This window comes from Phocoena sinus, chromosome 19 (genome assembly GCF_008692025.1).
Source record: "Phocoena sinus isolate mPhoSin1 chromosome 19, mPhoSin1.pri, whole genome shotgun sequence".
NCBI classification, from domain to species: Eukaryota; Metazoa; Chordata; class Mammalia; order Artiodactyla; family Phocoenidae; genus Phocoena; species Phocoena sinus.
In genome coordinates this window covers 14,940,272-14,962,049 of record NC_045781.1, presented here as the reverse complement: position 1 = coordinate 14,962,049, position 21,778 = coordinate 14,940,272, and the positions used below count along the sequence as shown (strand labels likewise).

General features: G+C 38.1%; 1 protein-coding gene and 1 long non-coding RNA gene across 13 annotated transcripts in view; one reads left to right on the top strand and one right to left on the bottom strand.

The window, feature by feature from the left end:
* ZNF382 (zinc finger protein 382) overlaps window positions 1–21,778 on the bottom strand; it is a 53,545-nt gene that overhangs the window by 27,715 nt on the left and 4,052 nt on the right. For 4 of the 10 annotated variants that reach the window (XR_004347095.1, XM_032614544.1, XM_032614543.1 and 1 more), the window contains exon 2: window positions 8,137–8,264. The gene's annotated coding sequence lies outside the window, so the exon portion shown is untranslated. Of the gene's footprint in view, window positions 1–8; window positions 332–8,136; window positions 8,268–9,527; window positions 10,682–21,778 lie in introns of those variants that run through there. The other 6 variants (XM_032614546.1, XM_032614549.1, XM_032614541.1 and 3 more) reach the window with 6 other exon arrangements.
* Window positions 118–20,908, top strand: LOC116744653. 3 transcript variants are annotated; one of them, XR_004347114.1, is made up of 4 exons: window positions 118–255; window positions 11,280–11,368; window positions 12,824–12,947; window positions 20,851–20,908. It is a non-coding gene; the product is annotated as an uncharacterized LOC116744653 (long non-coding RNA). The 3 variants fall into 3 exon arrangements; XR_004347113.1 differs by lacking the exon at window positions 20,851–20,908 and adding an exon at window positions 14,720–17,087; XR_004347115.1 differs by lacking the exon at window positions 20,851–20,908 and adding an exon at window positions 13,851–14,713.

The window sequence follows — 21,778 nt, the reverse complement described above, 5'->3', positions numbered from 1 at the left end:
GGACCTACCAACCTCACCCCCGCCAAGGCTCAGTTCTCTGCGCCTGCGTACTCCCGCGCGGGCAGGCGCTCCCAGGAGTCTGCGGGGCGGCGGGTTAGGAACGGCAAGGTCCCAGCTGCGGACGCTCGGGTGTGTTAGTGTCGGCGTCCGCACTTTTCCGGGTTGGACTTCGTTTCTCACAGGCCTTGGGGGGATTGATGAACTTCGGCCTCTGGTTCTTTTTCCGCTAGCCTTGTGGTCATCGATTTCCGTGCGGTGAGTTGAGGTGACCCGGGTCTGGGTGAGGGAGGAGCTCACGGCAGGAGTCCCGGAGTTTCCCAGACACGGATGCGGCAGGTGGAGGCACGAGCCTCGGGCCTTTGTGAGTCAGCTGCTGAGGGAGGTGATTGTGGGTGGGCATGTGTGATTGTGTGACTGCATCAGTGTAAGATACACACATATGAGTGTATGGGTGTATCAGAAAGGGCGAGAGCGAGCAAGCGAGAGCGTGTGTGTGAGTATGGGGTCGGGGTTGTGTGCGTGGTGGGAAGGCTCTGACTGGCCCAGATCAGCTTCCTAGGACTGAGAGGGGGCAGGGCCTTATTAATGACCGTGGTCGGGGACGACTGTGAGGTGTTACACTGTGACCAAGTGATCCTGTGACAGCACTATTGTGACCGACTAGCGACAGATCAAAACTGGCCTAGTGTGACTCTTTTTACTTTTAGGAGGGTGGTTTCATTTTTGCAGTTCTAGCATTGAGGAATCAGTGGACAAGATCCCTGTGTGACTCAGCCTGTGCCTGTCAAAGGCTGCGAGCCCCTTGTTAACCACAGAGGTCCCCAGTTCTAAAGCATGGCCCCTGTTGCCTTCATCATTGCACCCTGTATCTATTGTCTAGCCTAGTGCTTAATACACAGGCATGCAGTACATTAAGTGTTACCTGTTTGGGAGCTAATTGTCAATTCCATGGTTTCTTGGAATTTGTTGCACTGGGCTTTCTTTCACTGCCTCTGTGTTTTCACCTGTTATAGCCACAGTGCGCAGAAATGCTAGCTGCACAAAAATGGCTAGCATTCTAGGTCTCAAATATTCAAAGGGAAGTTGAATATTTGAGACCTAGAATGAAGGTTCCAACTAAAAAAATCAGAGCTCCGTGTTTATTACAGGGATTTTAGAGCTGGAATTGCCCTCGAGGCAGGGTCCTGGGAAGACATGATATTAAGGCACCAAGAGTAGGAGTCCTTCCTCCAAAGATTCCTCTTGGAAGCTCTGTGGGGGCAAGCTGCATATTGCAGATCTACAGCATTTTCATAGCTTTGTTGACAGGAAACTGCTGTGAACACAGAAACAGATTCTGCTCCTAGGCTTCAGTCAACCTGACTTTTTTTTTATGATACAGGGAAGGGTCAAGAGTATTCCAATCTTTCTCTTACTTCCATTGGGTGTATTTAACATGGATGATGGAGGCTTGCTAGTGATGAAGAATGTGTTCTTATTTAGCCTGTCTTGGTATGAAAGGCCTAGTATGTCATGATCCCCTTTTCCTTCCAAATTTTGCCATATCCCAAAAGAAGGGCCATGAAAGGAGAAGTTTTGCAGCTGCACATCTCAAAGCCAAGCTAGAGGTCATTTTTTTAAACATCTTTATTGGAGTATAGTTGCTTTACAATGTTGTGTTAGTTTCTACTGTATAACCAAGTGAATCAGCTATATGTATACATATATCCCCATATGCCCTCCCTCTTCCATCTCCCTCCCACCCTCCCTATCCCACCCCTCTAGGTGGTCACAAAGCACCAAGCTGATCTCCCTGTGCTACATAGCTGCTTTCCACTAGCTACCTATTTTACATTTGGTAGTGTATATATGTCAATGCTCCTCTCTCACTTCGTCCCAGATTACCCTTCCCCCTCCCCATGTCCTCAAGTCCATTCTCTATGTCTGCGTCTATTCCTGTCCCACCCCTGGGTTCATCAGAACCATTTTTTTATTTTATTTTTTTAAGATTTCATATATATGTGTTAGCATACAGTATTTGTTTTTCTCTTTCTGACTTACTTCACAATGTATGACAGACTCTAGGTCCATCCACCTCACTACAAATAACTCAGTTTCATTTCTTTTTATGGCTGAGTAATATTCCATTGTATATATGTGCCACGTCTTCTTTAGCCATTCATCTGTCAATGGACACTTAGGTTGCTTCCATGTCCTGGCTATTGTAAATAGAGCTGCAATGAACATTGGGGTACATGACTCTTTTTGAATTATGGTTTTCTCAGTGTATATGCCCAGTATAGTGGGATTGCTGGGTCATATGGTAGTTCTATTTTTAGTTTTTTAAGGAACCTCCATACTGTTCTTCATAGTGGCTGTATCGATTTACATTCCCACCAACAGTGCAAGAGGGCTCCCCTTTCCTAGAAGTCATTTTGAGGTTTTTGTTTCATGGAATGAATTTTTGTTTCTCAGGATATAGAATAACTTCATCTTAAATGCCCTGCCAAATAGTGACTAATCCATTTACCTGGCCAAGCCTTCTATTCCCAGTTAATGATAGTACCATTAGGATGGATACCCTTCTTTCCCAGTTCCTTATCAAATGCCCTTCCTACAGTTAATTTTTGTATAACCACTTGGCAACACTTTCCCCTTGTGCTGTTTTTGTCTAAGCAGTCCCATGACACAGAAACAGTCCTCCTTTACATGGTGATTTGTTAATGCTTAGGTAGAATTACACATTAGATACTTCAGATTTTCTTCAAAGACATGAGTGGGAAAATGGCAAGGTAGGATAAGGTTTGATTGATTTCAGTAACAGTCTTCAGTAAAAACGGTCTTCTGTTTTGGAGACCTTTAAGAATATTTTTAGGGGTATGTACAGAGACATCTCTTTGAAGAAGGGCAGAAATTTTTTTCCAAGGAATTAGGAGATTTATGTGGTACCAACCAGTTATTGAATAAGATTAGGCGGCATCCATTTTTTTCAAGTCACATAATTGTATAGACTGAGTCAGCAATGTATAATGGTCTCTGAGTCTTGAGCAGAGGTCAGCAAACCATGACCCTACAGGCCAAATCCAGCTTGTAGCCAATTTTTTTTATGGCCTGTGAACTAAGACTGGTTTTAACATTTTTCTATAATTGACAGCATATCAAAAGGAGAACAATATTTCATGATGTGAAAATTATATGAAATTCAAATTTCAGTGTTCATAAATAAAGTTTTGAATTTTGTCAAAAACTTCTATGGAAATTTGTTTTCTCTCTTGTTATATTAGCACCTGCATAATATCCTTGATTTTCTCTTTTGCCCACAAAGCCCAACATATTTATACCTGGTCCTTTACAGAAAAATTAACTGACCCCTAATCTAGAGTATCTGGATTAAAATCTTGGTCTTGTAAGTATTGGTGAATTTGGGCAATATATTCAGTGTCTTTCCGTTCCAGAGTTTATGGTTTGTAAAACACAAATAATAGTACCAATTTCAAACAGTTTTTATGAGGATTAGGAGAGTTAATATTAACAGCACTAGAACAGTGGCTAGCAATAGTAAGTGCTTAAATTAAAACCTGTTATTCGGGGACTTCCCTGGTGGCAGAGTGGTTAAGAATCCGCCTGCCAGTGCAGGGGACACGGATTCGAGCCCTGGTCTGTGAAGATCCCACATGCCACGGAGCAGCTAAGCCCGTGCGCCACAACTACTGAGCCTGCATTCTAGAGCCCGCGAGCCACAACTACTGAAGCCTGTGCACCTAGAGCCTGTGCTCCGCAACAGGAGAAGCCACCGCAATGAGAAGCCTGTGCACCGCAACGAAGAGTAGCCCCTGCTCGTCACAACTAGAGAAAAGCCCGTGCACAGCAACAAAGACCCAGTGCAGCCAAAAATGAAATAAAGAAATACATAAATTTATAAGAAAAAAAGGGAAAAGAAACCTAAAAACCTGTTATTGGGACTTCCCTGGTGGTCCAGTGGGTAAGACTCTGCGCTCCCAATGCAGTGGACCCAGGTTCAATCCCTGGTCGGGGAACTAGATCCTCCATGCCGCAACTAAAGAGTTCACATGCTGCAACTAAGAAGTATGTGTGCCGCAACTAAGACCCCGCACAGCCAAAATAAATAAATAAGTTAAAAATATTAAAATTAAAAAGAACCCTGTTGTTATTATGTGGATATCCTAAGTCATCCCACATTCATGAATGAGGAGCAATGAAAATATAAAGTTAATTGTAATGGGCATTTTTAAGAAAACAAGGTATATGCTTAGATGGTCTATAACAGGTATCCTTCACCTTAAATGATTTGCCCTGGAATTGTATACCAAATTATTGTATATTTATTTTATTAATGTATATTTTTCTTGGGGAAAAAGTCTATAATTTGGAGACTGTCAAAGGTGTACAGGAACCAAACAGGGTTTGAATCACTGACCTGGAAACAATAATTTACACCTGGAAGTGAACTTTAAGAGGAATTTGTCCCAAAATAATTTCCTGTATCATGTAAATATAAGGTTAATCACATTACATTCAAGTGATTAATATTATATAGATACAAAAAGAGATTCTAGTATGAAAAATACAAAGTGTAATGCTATGCAGTATTCATGTTTATGAACAAAATTACTCAAATTGCTAAATTATAAATCAGTTTAATTATTATAATGGCATTTCTTACCAATTTTTCAAGGATTGTATCCAATATGATACATTAACTGGTTGTTCAGTAGAGAAAGGCAATGATAAAGCCACATTTATTAAGCCTCTACTATGAACCAAATATTGAAAGTGTCACTTACCTGAATTGTGCACATTCACAGGTGAATCTTTTTTTTTTTTTTTAGGACTGAAGATTTTTCTTTTAATTTTTATTTTATATTAGAGCATAGTTGATTAACAATGTTGTGTTAGTTTCAGGTGTACAGCAAAGTGATTCAGGTATACATATACATGTATCTATTCTTTTTCAAATTATTTTCCCGTTTAGGTTATTACAGAATACTGAGCAGCATTCACAGGTGAATCTTAACATAGAAAGTGTCTCACTATGTTTATGAAATACAGTAAGAGAAGACACAATACTTGGTAGGTTTATTTATTTTAGTCACACTGGTTTTTTAGTGCTTTTACCTGTCATTTTGCCAGTCTGTTTGCTCACAGTTTTCATAAGAAGTAGAAGATACCCCTCCCTACAACGCTTTTTAGAAAAATGCTTTATATGGAAATAGGTGTTAATTCCTGATGATCAAATGAATGTAGTCTTGTTGAAAAAAATTAGTAATCCAAATTGCACTTATAAAATCAAAAGTACTTATAATTTTAGCATCTAGAAATAATCACTATTAACATTTTGGTGTACATTCTAAATTTTTCCTTATGCTTATGTTTATATGATTTTGGTTTTTTCAGGGAAAAAAAATCACGTGAATTAATCATTTAAATGAATAAAGACCTCTCTAGCACTTAGTTTGAAAAAGGAATTCAACCCAATCAATGGTTTGTTATACTTCCTTGTATGTAGTGTCAAATGACAAAAACTAAAACAATTTGGCAACGAGTTTGATGTCTTTAATTCAAGGGAAACAGTCCATGGATTGGGGGAGTACAGTGCCTCACAAGCAGTAGAGCACTCTCCCAAGGGGTTTTGGGCAAGAGAGAATTTTATAGACTGTTAGAAGAGGCAACAGGGAAATGGCATAACTGGCTAGGAGGTCAGGGATTTTCTTATAAGGCTAGCTGGTCCAGTTTTCTAGGGTAAGGTAAGCTAGTCAAAGCTGAGTTGGAAGATTGTGATTGGTGTAATGTTAGATTTCCTTAATAGGTGTTTCCTGTAAATGTAAGCTGACTTAAGTTTACATTTGTGACGTGGGCTGGACCACTGGGGTGGCCCCCATTTTGTGGATCCTGATACACAAATTAACTTTATCAGTAGGGATAAGGAAGTAACAATGACCTCCAACTGATTTGACAGACCTTTTGCAATTTTACAGATAACAATTTATGCATAATTCCAGGGGAACAAATTATCAAGTAAAGCTATTCAATTAAGTATTTAATTGTCTTTTTTTGCATAGTTACTTTCAGAAAATAGCGCTAATATCTCAAGACCAAATATCTTAGGAGACTCCATTATATAAATTATGCTGACAAGGATGAGTTTATAATTTCAGATAACAGAATTAGATGTTAGTAGTTATAAATATGCATAGTTATAAATAACCCAGCATACAAGCCTGGGTTAGACAGCGAACAAGATTGATTTTTTGTTAGTATTTTCAATTTCTTACTTAAGTGGGTCAGATTCTCTTAGCTAGCTTTATGAGGCAGAATGGTGTCTACCTGCAGCTGCTGTCCTCTTCTTTCTCCCATTCTTTGTGGGTAATGTTGCTGGTGAAAACAAATTATATTTGTAAGCTGTGCTCTGCAATATATTAGCATTATAAGGAAGAGCAGGCCTAAGAAGCTCGAATTTCACTTTCAGAAAAAATGGTAAGCAAAGAAGAGAATTTCCTTTAATGGTAATTACAGGATATGAAATAGTCTCTTCGTCATCAATAAAAAATAGATAATATTTTGTTGGTTTTTTTTTTTTCACTTAATCCTGACAACTCTTTGAGGTACTAGGTACTATTGTTTTTCTCACTTTATTGATAAGGAAATCTAGGCAGTACAGATAAGATACTTATGAACACACACAATAACTTTTAGAGCTAAGGTTGACATTCTGAAAGTTTAACCACAGAGCTTGTTCTTATTTACAACTGCACATAATCTCTCGATAAGTTTTTAACCTGCCTGTCTTACTTATTAATTCATTACAAATGTCTTTCCTCAACATTTACTATGAATTAGGGTAATCACCTTTAAAAACTAACGTACATATTAATAATAGCTACCAGTAATTTTTTTTTGGCTGCCCCATGTGGCTTGTGGGATCTCAGTTCCCTGACCAGGGATTGAACCCAGGCCCCAGCAGTGAAAGTGCCAAATCCTAACCACTAGACCACCAGGGAACTCCCATCAATAATTTATTTAACCTCTTTTCTACCCTGAGATATTTATGATTATCAAAACTATGATGAATATCCTTAAGATATATCTTCATCTACTTTTATATGTTTCCTGCTCAAAATATGCCAGAACTTATTCTAGTACTTGACGGGACACCAGCACTAAAAAGAGGTAAGTTGCTCATTATTAAGCAAAGATCAAATATATGTGGGAATAAATATAAGGTAGACTGTGATAAAGGCTCTTAAGTCAGATGACACATGTTGGGAATGCATATGGAAGAGACATTCTGATGACAGCATTCTTAGGTTATGACCAGTTATATTGGAAGACATAAAAGCTCTGGGGAGGTAAATAGGTTTTATTCAAGAAAATTTTTGTGAGATTAGATGTAAAAATGAGACTAACAGAACAAGATTAAACAAGTGTTTGGTTGTCATCAGGGCTAAAAGGAATGAATTAGAAGTGAATTAAACCCATACATCAGGAAGACATGAAGGCAGCATTTAGAACATCAAAACTTATGAGACTTCTCTCAGGGACTTTTAACCGTTCTTTTCTAGGCAAAACTCCAACTTCTTTTGCCATATGTAAACATCAAAGTGTTAAATCAGGTGTTGGGAGCAGAAAGAAACAAAAGCCATTCAGAGTTGGCATCTATTTGTCCTGAGCATCTTCTCAAAGTTCAGGGAAGACTGTTTAAGACTACTTCTTAATTTAAGAGTGGCCATGTATTAATATAAATATGCACTTTAAAAGTCTTTAAAAAGAAAGCTATTCTTCAAAAATATATTAATACATGGCCACTCTTAAGAAGTAGTTTTAAATTAAAAAATCACAGAAAGCATAGAGAAGCAATGCTAACAAAAGGTTTCATAACTTTCCAGATATTTTTCTTTCTGTTTATATATATACATTTTACAGGCAAAATGACATTATATTTATGTATTTATTTTTAAAAAACTATTGAATATGTTTTGAATATTTTCGTACTTTTTCCAACCTTTATTGAGATATAATTGAACATGTTAACTACAAATTTTTTTATAACCATGCATTTAATGACCGCCTTAGTAGTCATGAATGGATGTTCTATAATTTATTTTAAATCAATCAGTTATTGCTAAAGCTGAATCTTACCTGGGCATTTGCTTCTACTTGCTCTGCAGCTCCCATGTCTTGGCCAACTTTACCTCCCCATCTAGGACCCTCTGGGAATACTTGTGTCATTTCAAGTGTAGACATGTTCTGCAGCGTCACATTGGCTCCTGCTGGGTGGAATGCAGATGACAGTAACTTGCTCAGATGTATTTATTCAGGGGAATAATATAGGAACTGAATAGTTTACCCTTTTATCTGGGTCTCACTGAATACAAATATCTATGTACCTCTCCATTCAAAATCTACTTGTTTTGAACTTCACATAATGATAGATATTTTTTAAAAATAATTAATTAATTTATATTTTTGGCTGTGTTGGGTCTTCGTTGCTGCACACGGGCTTTCTCTAGTTGCGGCAAACGGGGGCTACTCTTCGTTGCAATGCGCGGGCTTCTCATTGCAGTGGCTTCTCGTTGCAGAGCACGGGCTAGGCACACAGGATTCAGTAGTTGCAGCACACAGGCTCAGTAGTTGTGGCTCACAGGCTCTAGAGTGCAGACTCAGTAATTGTGGTGCACAGGCTTAGCTGCTCTGCGGCATGTGGGATCTTCCCTGGCCAGGGCTCGAACCCACGTCCCTTGCATTGGCAGGCGGATTCTTAACCACTGCACCACCAGGGAAGCCCAAAGATAGATCTTTTTTTTTCAACATCTTTGTGTGATTCATCCATGTTGCTGCATATAGCAGGCACCTTTTCTTTTGCTATGTATTCCATTATAGGATGTTGTACAGATTATTTTTCTGTTATTCCGTTGTTGGAAATTTGAGTTGTTTCTAATTTTTCTTGAAGAGATACTACTGCTATGAACATTATTGTACATGTGTTTTGTGGACTTAAGCATTCATTTCTGCTGTGGAGATGCACAGGGAAAGGATTGCTGGGTTATGTAATACATCTATGTTTAGTTTTGTAGACATCAATGAACATATTTCCAGTATGGTATGCTCTAACAGCCACTGCATGAGAGTTCTAGTTGTAATAAGTTAAGCATAATACTACAATCTTTATGATAACCACTAAGAATAATGTATGACAGTATAAATTAATGGGGAAAACTAGAATAATAAAAGTATTTGACTAATACAACAGAAGGTAAGAATGGTGGAATAGAAGAACAAAGAAACAGGGGACACATAAAAGCAAACGTTGGTGTACCCAACATTATTAGTAATTAAATTTCATGAAAGTGGATTAAACACTCCAATAAAAAGAAAATTGTTGAAAAGAACAAAATCAACCATATGCTTTTAGCAGCTGACACATATTAAGTATAATGACACAGAAAACGAAATCTGAAAGAGGTATAATGCGAATACTAAAGGAAAGTTGGTGTCTCTCTATTAAGTTCAGAAAAAAAAAAAGGACTTACGAGAGATAACGGGAACGTTTCATAATGATAAAAGTTTAAACCTAAAAAGAAGATATAGTGATCATGAATTTGAATATACCTAATAACAGCTTCAGGATATACAAATCAAAGATTAACAAAAGTAGGGGCTTCCCTGGTGGCACGGTGGTTGAGAGTCCGCCTGCCAATGCAGGGGATGAGGGTTCGTGCCCCTGTCCGGGAAGATCCCACATGCCACGGAGTGGCTGGGCCTGTGAGCCATGGCCGCTGAGCCTGCGCGTCCAGAGCCTGTGCTCCGCAGTGGGAGAGGCCACAATAGTGAGAGACCCGCGTACCGCAAAAAAAAAAAAAAAAAGAAAGAAAGAAATGGGAAGTGCTAAGCTGTTGGATTCTGGGACTTGTGTTGGCTTGGGGGTAGGACTCCATATGAGCCAATGTTGTTTTGCAATGGCACTGATTTCTGTTTTTGTGTGGGGGGTGATCAGGCATTCCCAGTTTCTACCTAAGAAACCACCCCAAAATTAGTGGCTTAGAACAATGATAGCATTTGTTTTAATCATTAATTTGTTCATTGGGCAGAACTTTGTGGAGACAGCTAGTCTCTGCTCTACTTGGCTTCAGCTGGGGTGGTTTTAAGATTGGGGACTGGAATCCTCGGAAGGCTTGCTCACTTACGTATTTGGTGGTTGATGCTGGCAGTCAGCTGGAATCTCAGCTGGACTGTGGTTGGAATATCTAGCTGTGGCCTTCTTGTGTAGCTGCTTGAATTCCTCACAGCAAAATGGGTGGGTTTCAGGGTGAGCGTCTTGAGAGTGAGTTAGTAGGAAGCTCTATTGCCTTTCCTAATCTAGCCACGGAAAATAGACAGTGTCATTTCCACTGCACTCTATTCATCAAGAGAATCACAAAGGCCTGTTCTGTTTCAAAGGAAGGGAAATAAACTCCACTTTTTTAAAAAAATTAATTTATTTTTGGGTGCGTTGGGTCTCCGTTGCTGCTTGTGGTCTTTCTCTAGTTACAGTGAGTGGGGGCTACTCTTTGTTGCGGTGCGCAGGCTTCTCATTGTGGTGGCTTCTCTTGTGGAGCACGGGCTCTAGGGTGCCCGGGGTTCAGTAGTTGTGGCTCGTGGGCTCTAGAGCACAGGCTCAGTAATTGTGGTGCACGGGCTTAGTTGCTCCACGGCATGTGGGATCTTCCTGGAGCAGGGCTCAAACCTGTGTCCACTGCATTGGCAGGCAGATTCTTAACCACTGCGCCACCAGGGAAGCCCCTAAACCCCACTTCTTGATGAAGTAGGTGAATGGCAAAATTCTGGAAGGACATGCAGGACCTGAAATATTGTTGTGGGCCTTACTGGAATTTACAGTATGTGTCAATCTCTGAGGCCAAAGATGAGGTTTAGGTGTGGATGATGTCTTCCCTTTGCAGCCCTGCAAAGTAGAATAGCGGGAGGAGTATCTGCTCGAGATGTGCCCAATCTCAGGCCCAGGCCAGTATTAGCAGAGTGGAGGACGAGCCAGAACCCTCCTGCTAGTGTCTGGATCCTACTTTCAGACAGGAGGACCTCTGCTTGGTATCTGTGCCTGTTTACTGGATTCTTTGTGTGTGGACTGTTTAGATTTGTCCAGAACCCATCTTACCTGTTATTTTCTATGTATGTTGATAAGGTACTGTTTACAGGCAGGAAGACAAAAGAAAAAAGCACATATTAATGTGTATCATTTGGGGAGCTGAGAAGTACATCTGGTGTCAGAGCAACTTTTCTTTTCCCAGTTCTCACCTCTGTAGTCTCTGTGCTTCTCCAGAAGGGAAACCCTGAAGAGTACTGACAAGTTTCTCAACCATTTTAAACCATGGCTTTGGTAAGTTTCTGTTTCTAATTCTTGAACATAGTTATATATTAGATCATGTGAACATTTCTTTATTTAGAAATGTCCTGTGTAACAGAGATCTCTAAGAAGCTGTCCCCAGTTCCTCCCATACCAGTGAAGTATGATGCCAACCAGCCCAGGGTCCTCCTGATGGGTCTCCCTGTTCTTCCATTAATATGTAGCATCTCCTATAAGTTCAGCCTTATTTCAAGAAGAGTTATGGAGTAAAATTAAATCGCTTGAGGAGGAGGTATTTCACCATCCAAAGAACGGTGAAGAGATGATTAAGAGAAGTTGGTCCCATTTGATTACTCATGGAAAAACTTAGAAATTCTTTGCATTTTCTAGGAAAATATACGATTGGCAGTTGATTGGCCCCAGTGTTGGTATGTGTTGAGATTACATGTTTTATGAGGCTTTTAGGATTGGGTAGGAAAATTGGGACTTGCATACAGAGAAATCAGGGATCTACCTTGGGAATCAGTCATGGAAAGATGATTGTCAGGAGGAAGATTTATTGTGTACTTGAAAAGTTTGTGCTGGTTTAAGATGATTTTCTATGTGATTATGGACCATTCTGTGTTTTATATCCACTAACTCAGGATCAAGGAAAGTATTCAGTGAGGGATGGTGGCTCAGCTAGATTTAAAAGAAGTAGCTAACTACAGACTCCCATCAGTAGAAAAGATGTTAGAGATTTTTTTCCCCACCCTAAACTTGGTAGTATAAAAGAATAATTAAGAGTGATATATCTACTAGATTAACTGTAGCTGTTAAAAAAATTTACTAAATACTTTGGCATAAGAAAGTTTAGTGCTTATTACATATTTTTAAATAATGGTCTTACACCCAAACCGAAACAAGTTAGAGAACAATTTAGTGTGAAATATGAAACCATTAAAAAAATGACAACTAGAAAAAAAATGGTGTATAACATAATGATGAACCTGAGGCTTGAAGAAATTCTTTAATTTTATGCAAACTATTATCTCTCTATCTATATAGAGATTTAATACTATGTTGGAAAAGAAATTCCATAAGTTATATTTTCTTAGTCTATAATGAAAAAAGAAGATGTAAAAATGAACATTTATTAATAACTTATGAGGTAGGCATATGGTATGCAGTATGCTCGTATTCACTATTTCAGTTAATTGGTAAATTGTGATTCTTTTATTCATTTCTAGCCATGTTTCTAGACATGTTTTTATAACTGAGGAATCACATAATAGGCATGAACTAAATCAACTAGATTACTTAAAAATATGTGTATAATCTGTTTCTGAAACACTGATTTCCTTAACTTCTCTTACCATAGACTTCCAGCCACAGCCTATTTGCTTGCTATATAGCTCCCTTCTTGGATTTCAAACCTTTATCTACTCTCTTTCTATTTTGAAAACATTTCTTGAATTTTACCAGTAATGCATGGGTTTGTGCTTTTAGGAATGGGGAACATTCAGGAAAGCGGCCCTAGAGTTCACTCAGGAGGAGTGGAATACCTGGGGTTCTGCTCTGAGGGAACTGTACTGGGATGTGATGATGGAAAACAGCAACTTAGTCTTACTGGGTAAGCTGTCTGCCTCAAATAATTTAAATATTCTCTCTGGAATATCAAGGCTATCTATTAAGAAACTAGGTGATTTTTTTCACCCTGTTTTCAAAGGAATGGTTTAAGCTTTGTTGTGTTGCAGATGACACCTCACCATTCTTCACGACATTCATTCTTCATGATAGTCATACTTTTCTCAGTCCCTTCATATAATTTCTACCTTCTTCGATACCCAGGGAGCTAGATGTGATTTGTGGGACACTTAAGACATATCTATTGACAAAGAAACCAGGTGTTATATTGTGTTTGAACTCAGAATTGGTAAAGATGCTGTACATTATTTTCTGACCCACCTTTAGAACAGACAGAAAAAATACTGATTTGTACTGATTTTCAAAGTAATCTCTACAGTTTACATGGTGGTGCATTGAGTCAAAAAATATTTTAAATGAAGTGAACGTATTCATTCTTATAACAAATTTTTTTTATTTGACCTACATTGTCATTGAAAATGACAATCCATGAACTTTTCATTTATCAGCATTTGTTTAGCATTCTAGAAAGAACCTGTGAATATTTCAGAAATCTCCCCTTTTCCTCTTAGCAAATAACAAAAATATAGTAATCATAGCCAACATAGTTCTCATTGAATTAACTGTTATACTATATTGCCTTTTAATACAGAGAGCCAGTATAGGTTTAAATAAGACCTTTCTTACCTCTCTCATCTCTCTATTCTTTGTGATTCTTTCATCACCCTAAGGTGACTGTTCTCTCAATCCCTCTACCCTTCTCTGAAGTCTTCACCAATATTATTTTTGCTTACAGGTAATTAGAAATTTAATTCTCAAAGTGTTTTATAGAATTGGTTTTAATTCTTATTAATATTTTTATACATTATTTCATATTTATTTCTTATAGGCAGTGTGACCACCATATTCGAGCAAGGGAAGAAGCTGGGAGGGTTGTCAAGAAGACAGAGAGCTCAGCTGAGTGAGGGCTGGTCAGGCAGGGGACTTTAATTACATCTGTTAGGGCTTTTTAAAAATTTTTTCACTTTTCAATTGTTTGCTGTTACTATATAAAATTAGTTAATTATTACATAATAACTTTGTATGCAGCAACTTTTCTAATTTACTTATAAGTGCTAGTTCTTGCTTTACAGATTCTTTAGGATTTTGTAAACAAACAATTGCCATCAACAAATAGGATTTTCTTCTTCTTTGCCAGTGTTTATATCTTCATTCATTTTTATTGCCTTAATGTACTTGCTAGGACTTCCAATACAGTGCTGAATAGAAGTAGTGAAAGTAGACATTGTTGCCATTTTTTGGTCATAGGAGGATAATGTTTAATATTTCATCATTACACATAGGTGGAGGTTTTGTATAGATGCTCTATCAAATTTGGCAAGTTCTCTAGTCCTAGCTTGCTGCAAGTTTTTATCATGAAGGGATATTATATTTTGTAAGATACTTTTTCTGAATCTACTGAAGCAATATGTCTTTACTCCTTCATTCAACTAATATGATGAATTAAATTGATTTTTGATTGTTAACTCAATCTTGTATATGTAGGTCATGTTGTCTTTCCTTATATATATTTCCATATTAAATTTGTGTGAAATAATAGAAAAATATGTTGATCTCTGCCCCCAGTTCCTAGTATAGAACTCTTAAAACCCTTGTATTTGCCTAAGTCATAAGAGTACTAGGAGCATCTTTTGTTCTAATATTTGGTCTTTGACTCTGGCTCCTGACAGAGTTCCTAAATCCCTTGGAATTTCCTAGGTAATAGGAGAGTGTCTTTTGTTCTGAGAAGGTAACTCTTGGTGGACCCTGGATGGTAGCTGGTCACCAGAAATATCAAGCCATGATTAGAAGCTCGGAATTTTCAGCCCCACCCATCATGGGTAAGGGAGAGGAGCTGGAGATTAAGCTAATGATTGATTATGCCTACATGATAAAGCCTCCATAAAAATCCCCAAAGTATGGGATTCTGAGAGTTTCCAGGTCAGTGAACACAGTCACATACCGGGAGGGTGGTGTGGCCCAACACGGGGACAAAAGCTCCTTGGCTTGGGACCCTTCCAGACCTCCTTCTATGTACCCCCTCATCTGGCTGTTCGTCTGTATCCTTTATGATATATTTTGTTATATAACAAACTGGCAAACATAAGTGTTTCTGAGTTCTGTGAGTTCTAGGAAATGCTCATACCCAATGAAGAACCCCGATTTATAGCCAGTTGGTCAAAAGTACAGGTGACAACCTGGGGCTTTTGATTGGCATCTGAAATGGGGTGGGGGAGTAGGGAAGAGAGTCTTTTTGGACTGTGCCCTTAACCTGTGGGATCTGATGCTATCTCTAGGTAGATGGCATCAGAATTGAGTTAAATTTTAGGACACCCAGCTGATGTTAAAAAAAACCCATACTTTTGGTGACCAGAAGTAAAGTGTGATAGCAGTGTAAGACTAAAGGAGAAACACAGGAGGAATGTGTTTTTCCTACCCAATTTGCTAACACTTTCTTAAGAAATTTTGCACAAAGCTTTTAGTATGTCATTTTCTCTCAAGTTTTGGTATTAGTGTAGTACTGGCCTCATAAAATAAGATGTGAACTATTTCCTCCTCTCTTCTAGAAAAGTTTGTATGAGATTGGTATTATTTCTTGAATGTCTGGTAGCATCCTCTAGTAAAATTAGCTAGGCCTGGAGTTTTCTTTGTTTATGATAACAAATTCACTTTCTTTAATAGGTATTGGGCTATTCAGATATCCTATTTCATCTTGTATCTGTCTTATACTGTTATATTTTTCAGTAATTTTGTCCATTTCATCTGAGTTGTCAAATTTGTTGCACTGAAGTGGTTCATAATAATTCCCTTGTTAGACTTCTACTATTTATATATTCCTTAGTGATAAGTTCTTTTTCATTCCTGATATTGGTGACTTGTCTTTGCAGTTTTTTATTTTTAACAAATCTAGGTAAGGTTTAATCAATTTTGTTGCTCTTTCCAAAGAAATCACTTTTGGTTTGGCTAATTGTATGTCTATTTTCTATTTAGTTTATTTCTTCTCTTTTTCCTTCTAGGTACTGAGGGTTTACTTTGCCTTTCTTTTCCTAGCTTCTTAAAGTGGAACCTCTGGTTACTGGTTTTAGACCCTTTTTCTCTTCTAATATAACATTTAAAGCCAGAAATTCCCTACTTTAACTCCATTCCACAAATTTTTATATATTGTATTTTTATCAGTCAGTTCAAAATATTTTATTTCCGTTTTGATTTCCTCTTTAGCCCATGGATTATATAGAAGTGTGTTGCTTAACTTCCAAACATTTGTGTGTTTTCTAGCTACTTCATTGTTATTGATTTTCAATCTAGTCCTATTTGATCAGAGAATACACTGTGTATGATTCTGATCCTTTGAAATTCATTGACACTTTTTGTATGGCCTAATATATAGTCTACATTGGTGAATATGTCGTGTGCACTTGAAAGGAATATGTATTCGATGGATGTTGGGTGAATTATTGTACAAATATTAATTTGTCCAAGTTGGTTGATAGTTCATATCATTTACGTCTTCATGATTTTTTTGGTCTTGTATTTTTTTCAATTGCTGAGATATTAAAATCAGGGCCAGGACTACAGTAATGCTGAATTGAGTAAAGCACCTGGGGTGCAAAATTTAAGGAGGCACTCATTCTTAGGGTCATGCAAGTGCAGTGTTGTTTGATGTTGTGTTTTTAGGTGTGTACACATATATGATAATAATTCTTGCTAATGTATGGACTCTTCTATCATGGAATGTCCCTCTTTATCACTGGTGTAGTTTATCTGAAAACAGTATAGCCACTCTACTAGCTACACAGTCTGTATCTATATAAACACAACAGACTATAATTTTTACCTTGAGTACTTATATGTAGTTTAAAGAAGTTAAAATAAAAGAGTTATTACATTTATCCAGAGAGTTACCATTTATGCTCTCTTCCTTTGTTCCTGAAGATTCCATTTCCCCACTGGTAGCATTGTGTTTTAGCCTGAAAAGCTTCCTTTTAGCATTTCTTGTAATGCAGGTGTGTTGGTAATAAATTGTTATTTTTCTCTTATCTAAAAGTATCTTTATTTTTCATTCATTCTTTTTTTTTAATGATTTGGAATACTGTGATTTTTAATTTTTATTTATTTATTATATTTGGCTGTGTTGGGTCTTCGTTTCTGTGCGAGGGCTTTCTCTAGTTGTGGCAAGCGGGGGCCACTCTTCCTCACGGTGCGTGGGCCTCTCACTATTGCGGCCTCTCTTGTCGCGGAGCACAGGCTCCAGACGCACAGGCTCAGTAGTTGTGGCTCACAGGCCTAGTTGCTCCGCGGCATGTGGGATCCCCCCAGACCAGGGCTCGAACCCGTGTCCCCTGCATTAGCAGGCAGATTCTCAACCACTGCGCCACCAGGGAAGCCCCTTCGTTCATTCTTGAATATATTTTCTCTGAATATAGAATTCTGCCTTGTTAAGATTTAAACACTGTTAAAAATTGTGTAGTGGACACTGACACCTCTAATTCCAATCCAATTTAACAAGGTTTATTTCAGACCTCTTCTTTTACATGTTTGTACCTATCTTCTCTGACTATGAGAATCATGGTTCCAGATATCTTCAGTATATTTAGTTATTACCCAGTTACTCTGCATGTATCCAGGCTGTCATCCATGCAGACCACAAACTCTGCCTGAGTTTCTCTGTACATGTCAACACATGGGTCTAGACCCTGATTCTTTCCCCAGTTGTGGTCAAGAAGATTGAGCTCCTTCATGGGCTCCATTTTCCACCACTGACAGAAGATATGTGAACTCTTTCTCTTTTTATACCTTTATTTTGAATTTTTTTTTTGGAAAAATAATCTCATAGAGGCTGTGGGCAAGCAAGCCCTGATACTAAGACCCACCACTCTTGTGGCAGGTATAAACACCAAGTGAATCAATCTCCTTATCCCAGAACTGAAAACTCTTATGGTAGACTATTGAGCCCCTGGCTGCTTATATATTCTTTACTTTGAAAATTTGTATTTTTTAAAATTTTATTTGTCTTAAGATATAATCTGTGGTTTTATTGTTTTTCTTTATTGCTTGTTTGTCTTCACTTCTGGTAAACTTTCATTTGTAATTTATTCTTGAATTTGTTTCTGAGTTTTCCTAACACATACTATTAGTTTATTTATTGTAATATTTTCTGTTTTTATTCTTATGTAGTAAAGAATTAACCTTACACAAAGAGAGGTCTTGCCTTTGCCTTTGGCTCCTGGGAGGTGATCACTAAACCCTTGGAATATCCTGCTTGATAGTGTCTTTGTTTACCTGAGGGTAAAAACCGAAGAGTCTAATAATGTGATTTAGGTTGGAGTTTTGAGTCATGCAGTATTAGTGCAAACTCTGGAGGGGGCTGGAAACTAAGGTCAGCCATGCAGGCAGTCAACCATGTCTATATGACTGAGCCCCAGTAGAAACTCTGGACACCAAGGCTCAGATGAGCTTCCCTGATTGGCAGTACTCCATGCTTAGTCACACACTATTGCTGAAAAAAGTTAGCATCGTCCATGATTTCACTGGGAGAGGACACCTCGAAGATTTTAGAATGCTTTAAGTCTATTCTTTCTATTGTTAGTGCTTTTTAATCTTTTGTTTTGAAACGCCATTAATTAATCATTATTACTTAGTATACACTTACTTAGACTTCCCAACAAATTTTATCTCATTCTGTCTTTCTGGGATCAATTTACTTCTTGCTAATGTGTATGTTCTAGAAATTCTCCAGTGAGTCTATGAAAGAATCCCCATTCTTTGCCTTAAATGTCTTTATTTTTCCCTATTCTTTTTTTTTTTTTGCCGTACGCGGGCCTCTCACTGTTGTGGCCTCTCCCGTTGTGGAGCACAGGCTCCAGATGCGCAGGCTCAGCAGCCATGGCTCACAGGCCTAGCCGCTCCGCAGCATGTGGGATCTTCCCAGACCGGGGCACGAACCCATGTCCCCTGCATCGGCAGGTGGACTCTGAACAACTGCGCCACCAGGGAAGCCCCTATTCTGCCCCATTCTTGACTGCTATTTTTCCTTTATCATTTTGAAGGTAGTATTCCATTGTCTTCTGACATCTCATGTGCCTAATCATCATTCCTTTTAGGTAACATGTTTTCTTTCTTTTTCTTTCCTTCAGAAGATTTGTTATTTTGCAGTATCAGGATGTGTCTAGGTGTTAGATCTACTTTCATTATCCCATTTACAACTTATTTTGATTCCTGATCGTGAAATCATGACTTTAATTATGAAAAGTTCTAAACCATTTTCTTTTCTGATGCCTCCTCTCCTTTCTCTGTTTTATGACATTAGATGTGTATTGAGCCTTTTCATTTCCTTCTGTATCTCTTATAGTGTCCCTTCTATATTTTACATTTCATCTCTGTGCTGCCTTCTAGGTGATTCCCTCAGATACATGTTTAAGTCTAATAATTTACTTTTCAGTAGTGTTAATTTTTTAAGTTCTCGGGTTTTTGTTGTTTGATTTTTATTTCTGGAAATTCTCTTTATTCTTTTACTATCTGCAGATTCTTTTTATGTATTGTGCTTTTGTTGACTTTTCCATTTTAAACATTTATTTCATATTCTTTTATGTTGTCATATTATATGCAGTTCTTGTAGGTACCAACTTTCTCCCCCCCCCCCGCCCAGTTTTACTGATGTAATTGACATATAACATCATATAAGCTTAAGGTGCACAGCATGATCCCTGACACATGTATATATTGTGAAATGATCACCACAATAAGTTTAGTTAATACCTGTCACCTCACATAGTTACAGAATAATTTTTTTCCTTCTGATGAGAACTTTTAGGATTAGCAACTTTCATCTATGCTATTCAGCATTGTTAACTATAGTCACATTGTTGTATATCTCCAGTACTTACTTGTTTGTGCCTTTTGACCATCTTCACCCAATTCCCTTACCCACCACCAACTTTATTTCTTTACCTGCTGACTCTCCTGTGATGGCTTTTTCCTTTTTGATTAATTTTTAAAAATTTTTTGATTTAAAAAATTTCCTTCCTTTTTATTTAATTATTTATTTTGGCTGTGTTGGGTCTTAGTTGCCACACACAGGATCTTTTGTTGTGGTGGGCGGGCTCTTCGTTGTGGTGGGCAGGCTCCAGAGCATGCAGGCTCAGTAGTTGTGGTGCGTGGGCTCTCTAGTTGTGGCACATGGGATCCAGATCATGTGGGCTCTGTAGTTGAGGCACACAGGCTCTGTAGTTGTGGTGTGCAGGCTCAGTAGTTGTGGTGCGCAGGCTTAGTTGCCACGTGCAGGTTTAGTTTCCCCAAGGCATGTGGGATCTTAGTTCCCTGACCAGGGATCGAACCTGTGTCCTCTGCATTGGAAGGCAGATTCTCAACCAGTGGACCACCAGGGAAGTCCCTTCTTGTTGATTTATAGGTTTTGTTTTTCAGCTCATTTCAGTGGAGGAAGAGGTTGTTGTTTATTTCAACTTAATCTCATGTGCCCTGAGTTAAAAGAATTTCTAAAGCAGTGCTGTTACATTTACTTCCTGCCGAGTTGTAAGCATTTCAGTAGAATTCAACCAGGTTCTCCATGTAGGAATTTTTTTAAATTAAAAATTAAATTTCTTTAATAGATACAGAGAGATTCTGTTTTTCTATTTCTTCTTGAGTTAGTTTTGGGAAGTTGTGCTTTTCAAGCAATAATAGCATTTTATCTGTGTTGTGTAATTTATTGGCATCAACTTGTTCATAACAGTCCCTTATTTTTTTGCTGTCTGTGGGGTCGGTAGTGATATCTCCATTTTCATTTCTGACATGGGTAATTTGTGTTTTCTTTTATTAACTATTCTTTTTTTTTTTTTTTTTGAGGGACACAGGCCTCTCACCATTGTGGCCTCTCCCAGATGCGCAGGCTCAGCGGCCATGGCTCACGGGCCCAGCCACACCGTGGCATGTGGGATCTTCCCGGACCGGGGCATGAACCCATGCCCCCCACATTGGCAGGCAGACTCTCAACTACTGCGCCACCAGGGAAGCCCTATTAACTATTCTTAATATGGATTTATAAATTTTAAAATCTTTCCAAATAAACAACTTTTGGTTTTATTCATTTTCTCTATTGTCTGCTTTTTACTTCATTGATTTCTACCTATTTTTATTTCTTCTACTTATTTTGGGTTTTGTTTTTTGGGTTGTCTTTTTCTAGTTTCTTTCAGCCGTTATTCATTTTTAAAAAGTGTGGTAAAACACACATAACATAAAATTTACCATCTTAACCATTTTAAAGTGTATAGATCAATACTGTTAAGGATATTCACATTGTTATGCAACCAGGCTCTAGAACTTTTTATCTTGAAAAACTGAAACTGTATCCATTAAACAATAACTCTCCATTTCCTCTTCCCCAGCCCCTGGCAACCACCATCCTGCTATCTGTTTCTATATGTCTGACTACTCTAGATACTTCATATAAGTGGAGTAATACCATATTTTTATTTTTTGCCCCCAATCCCCTAAAAAAGTCTCAGAGATTGCAAGCTCCCTCATCTCTTTGGGCCAGTGAGTAGTATTTTTCTAGAAATATTTTATAGGACTAAGCAGGGTCTTAGTTCCAGCTCTCTGCCCCCTGTTCCTGTGTAGAAATTAGAACCCCAGACCCCAGTTAGTACTCTTAAGCATTATATATGGGATCAAAGATCTCTATGAGGTGTCAGCTCAAAGTTACCTTTACATTTACGGTTGTGATTCATCTCTTTGTTTCTGGATGCAGAATTTTCCTTTTTCCTTTTCTTTTCTTTTGAACTT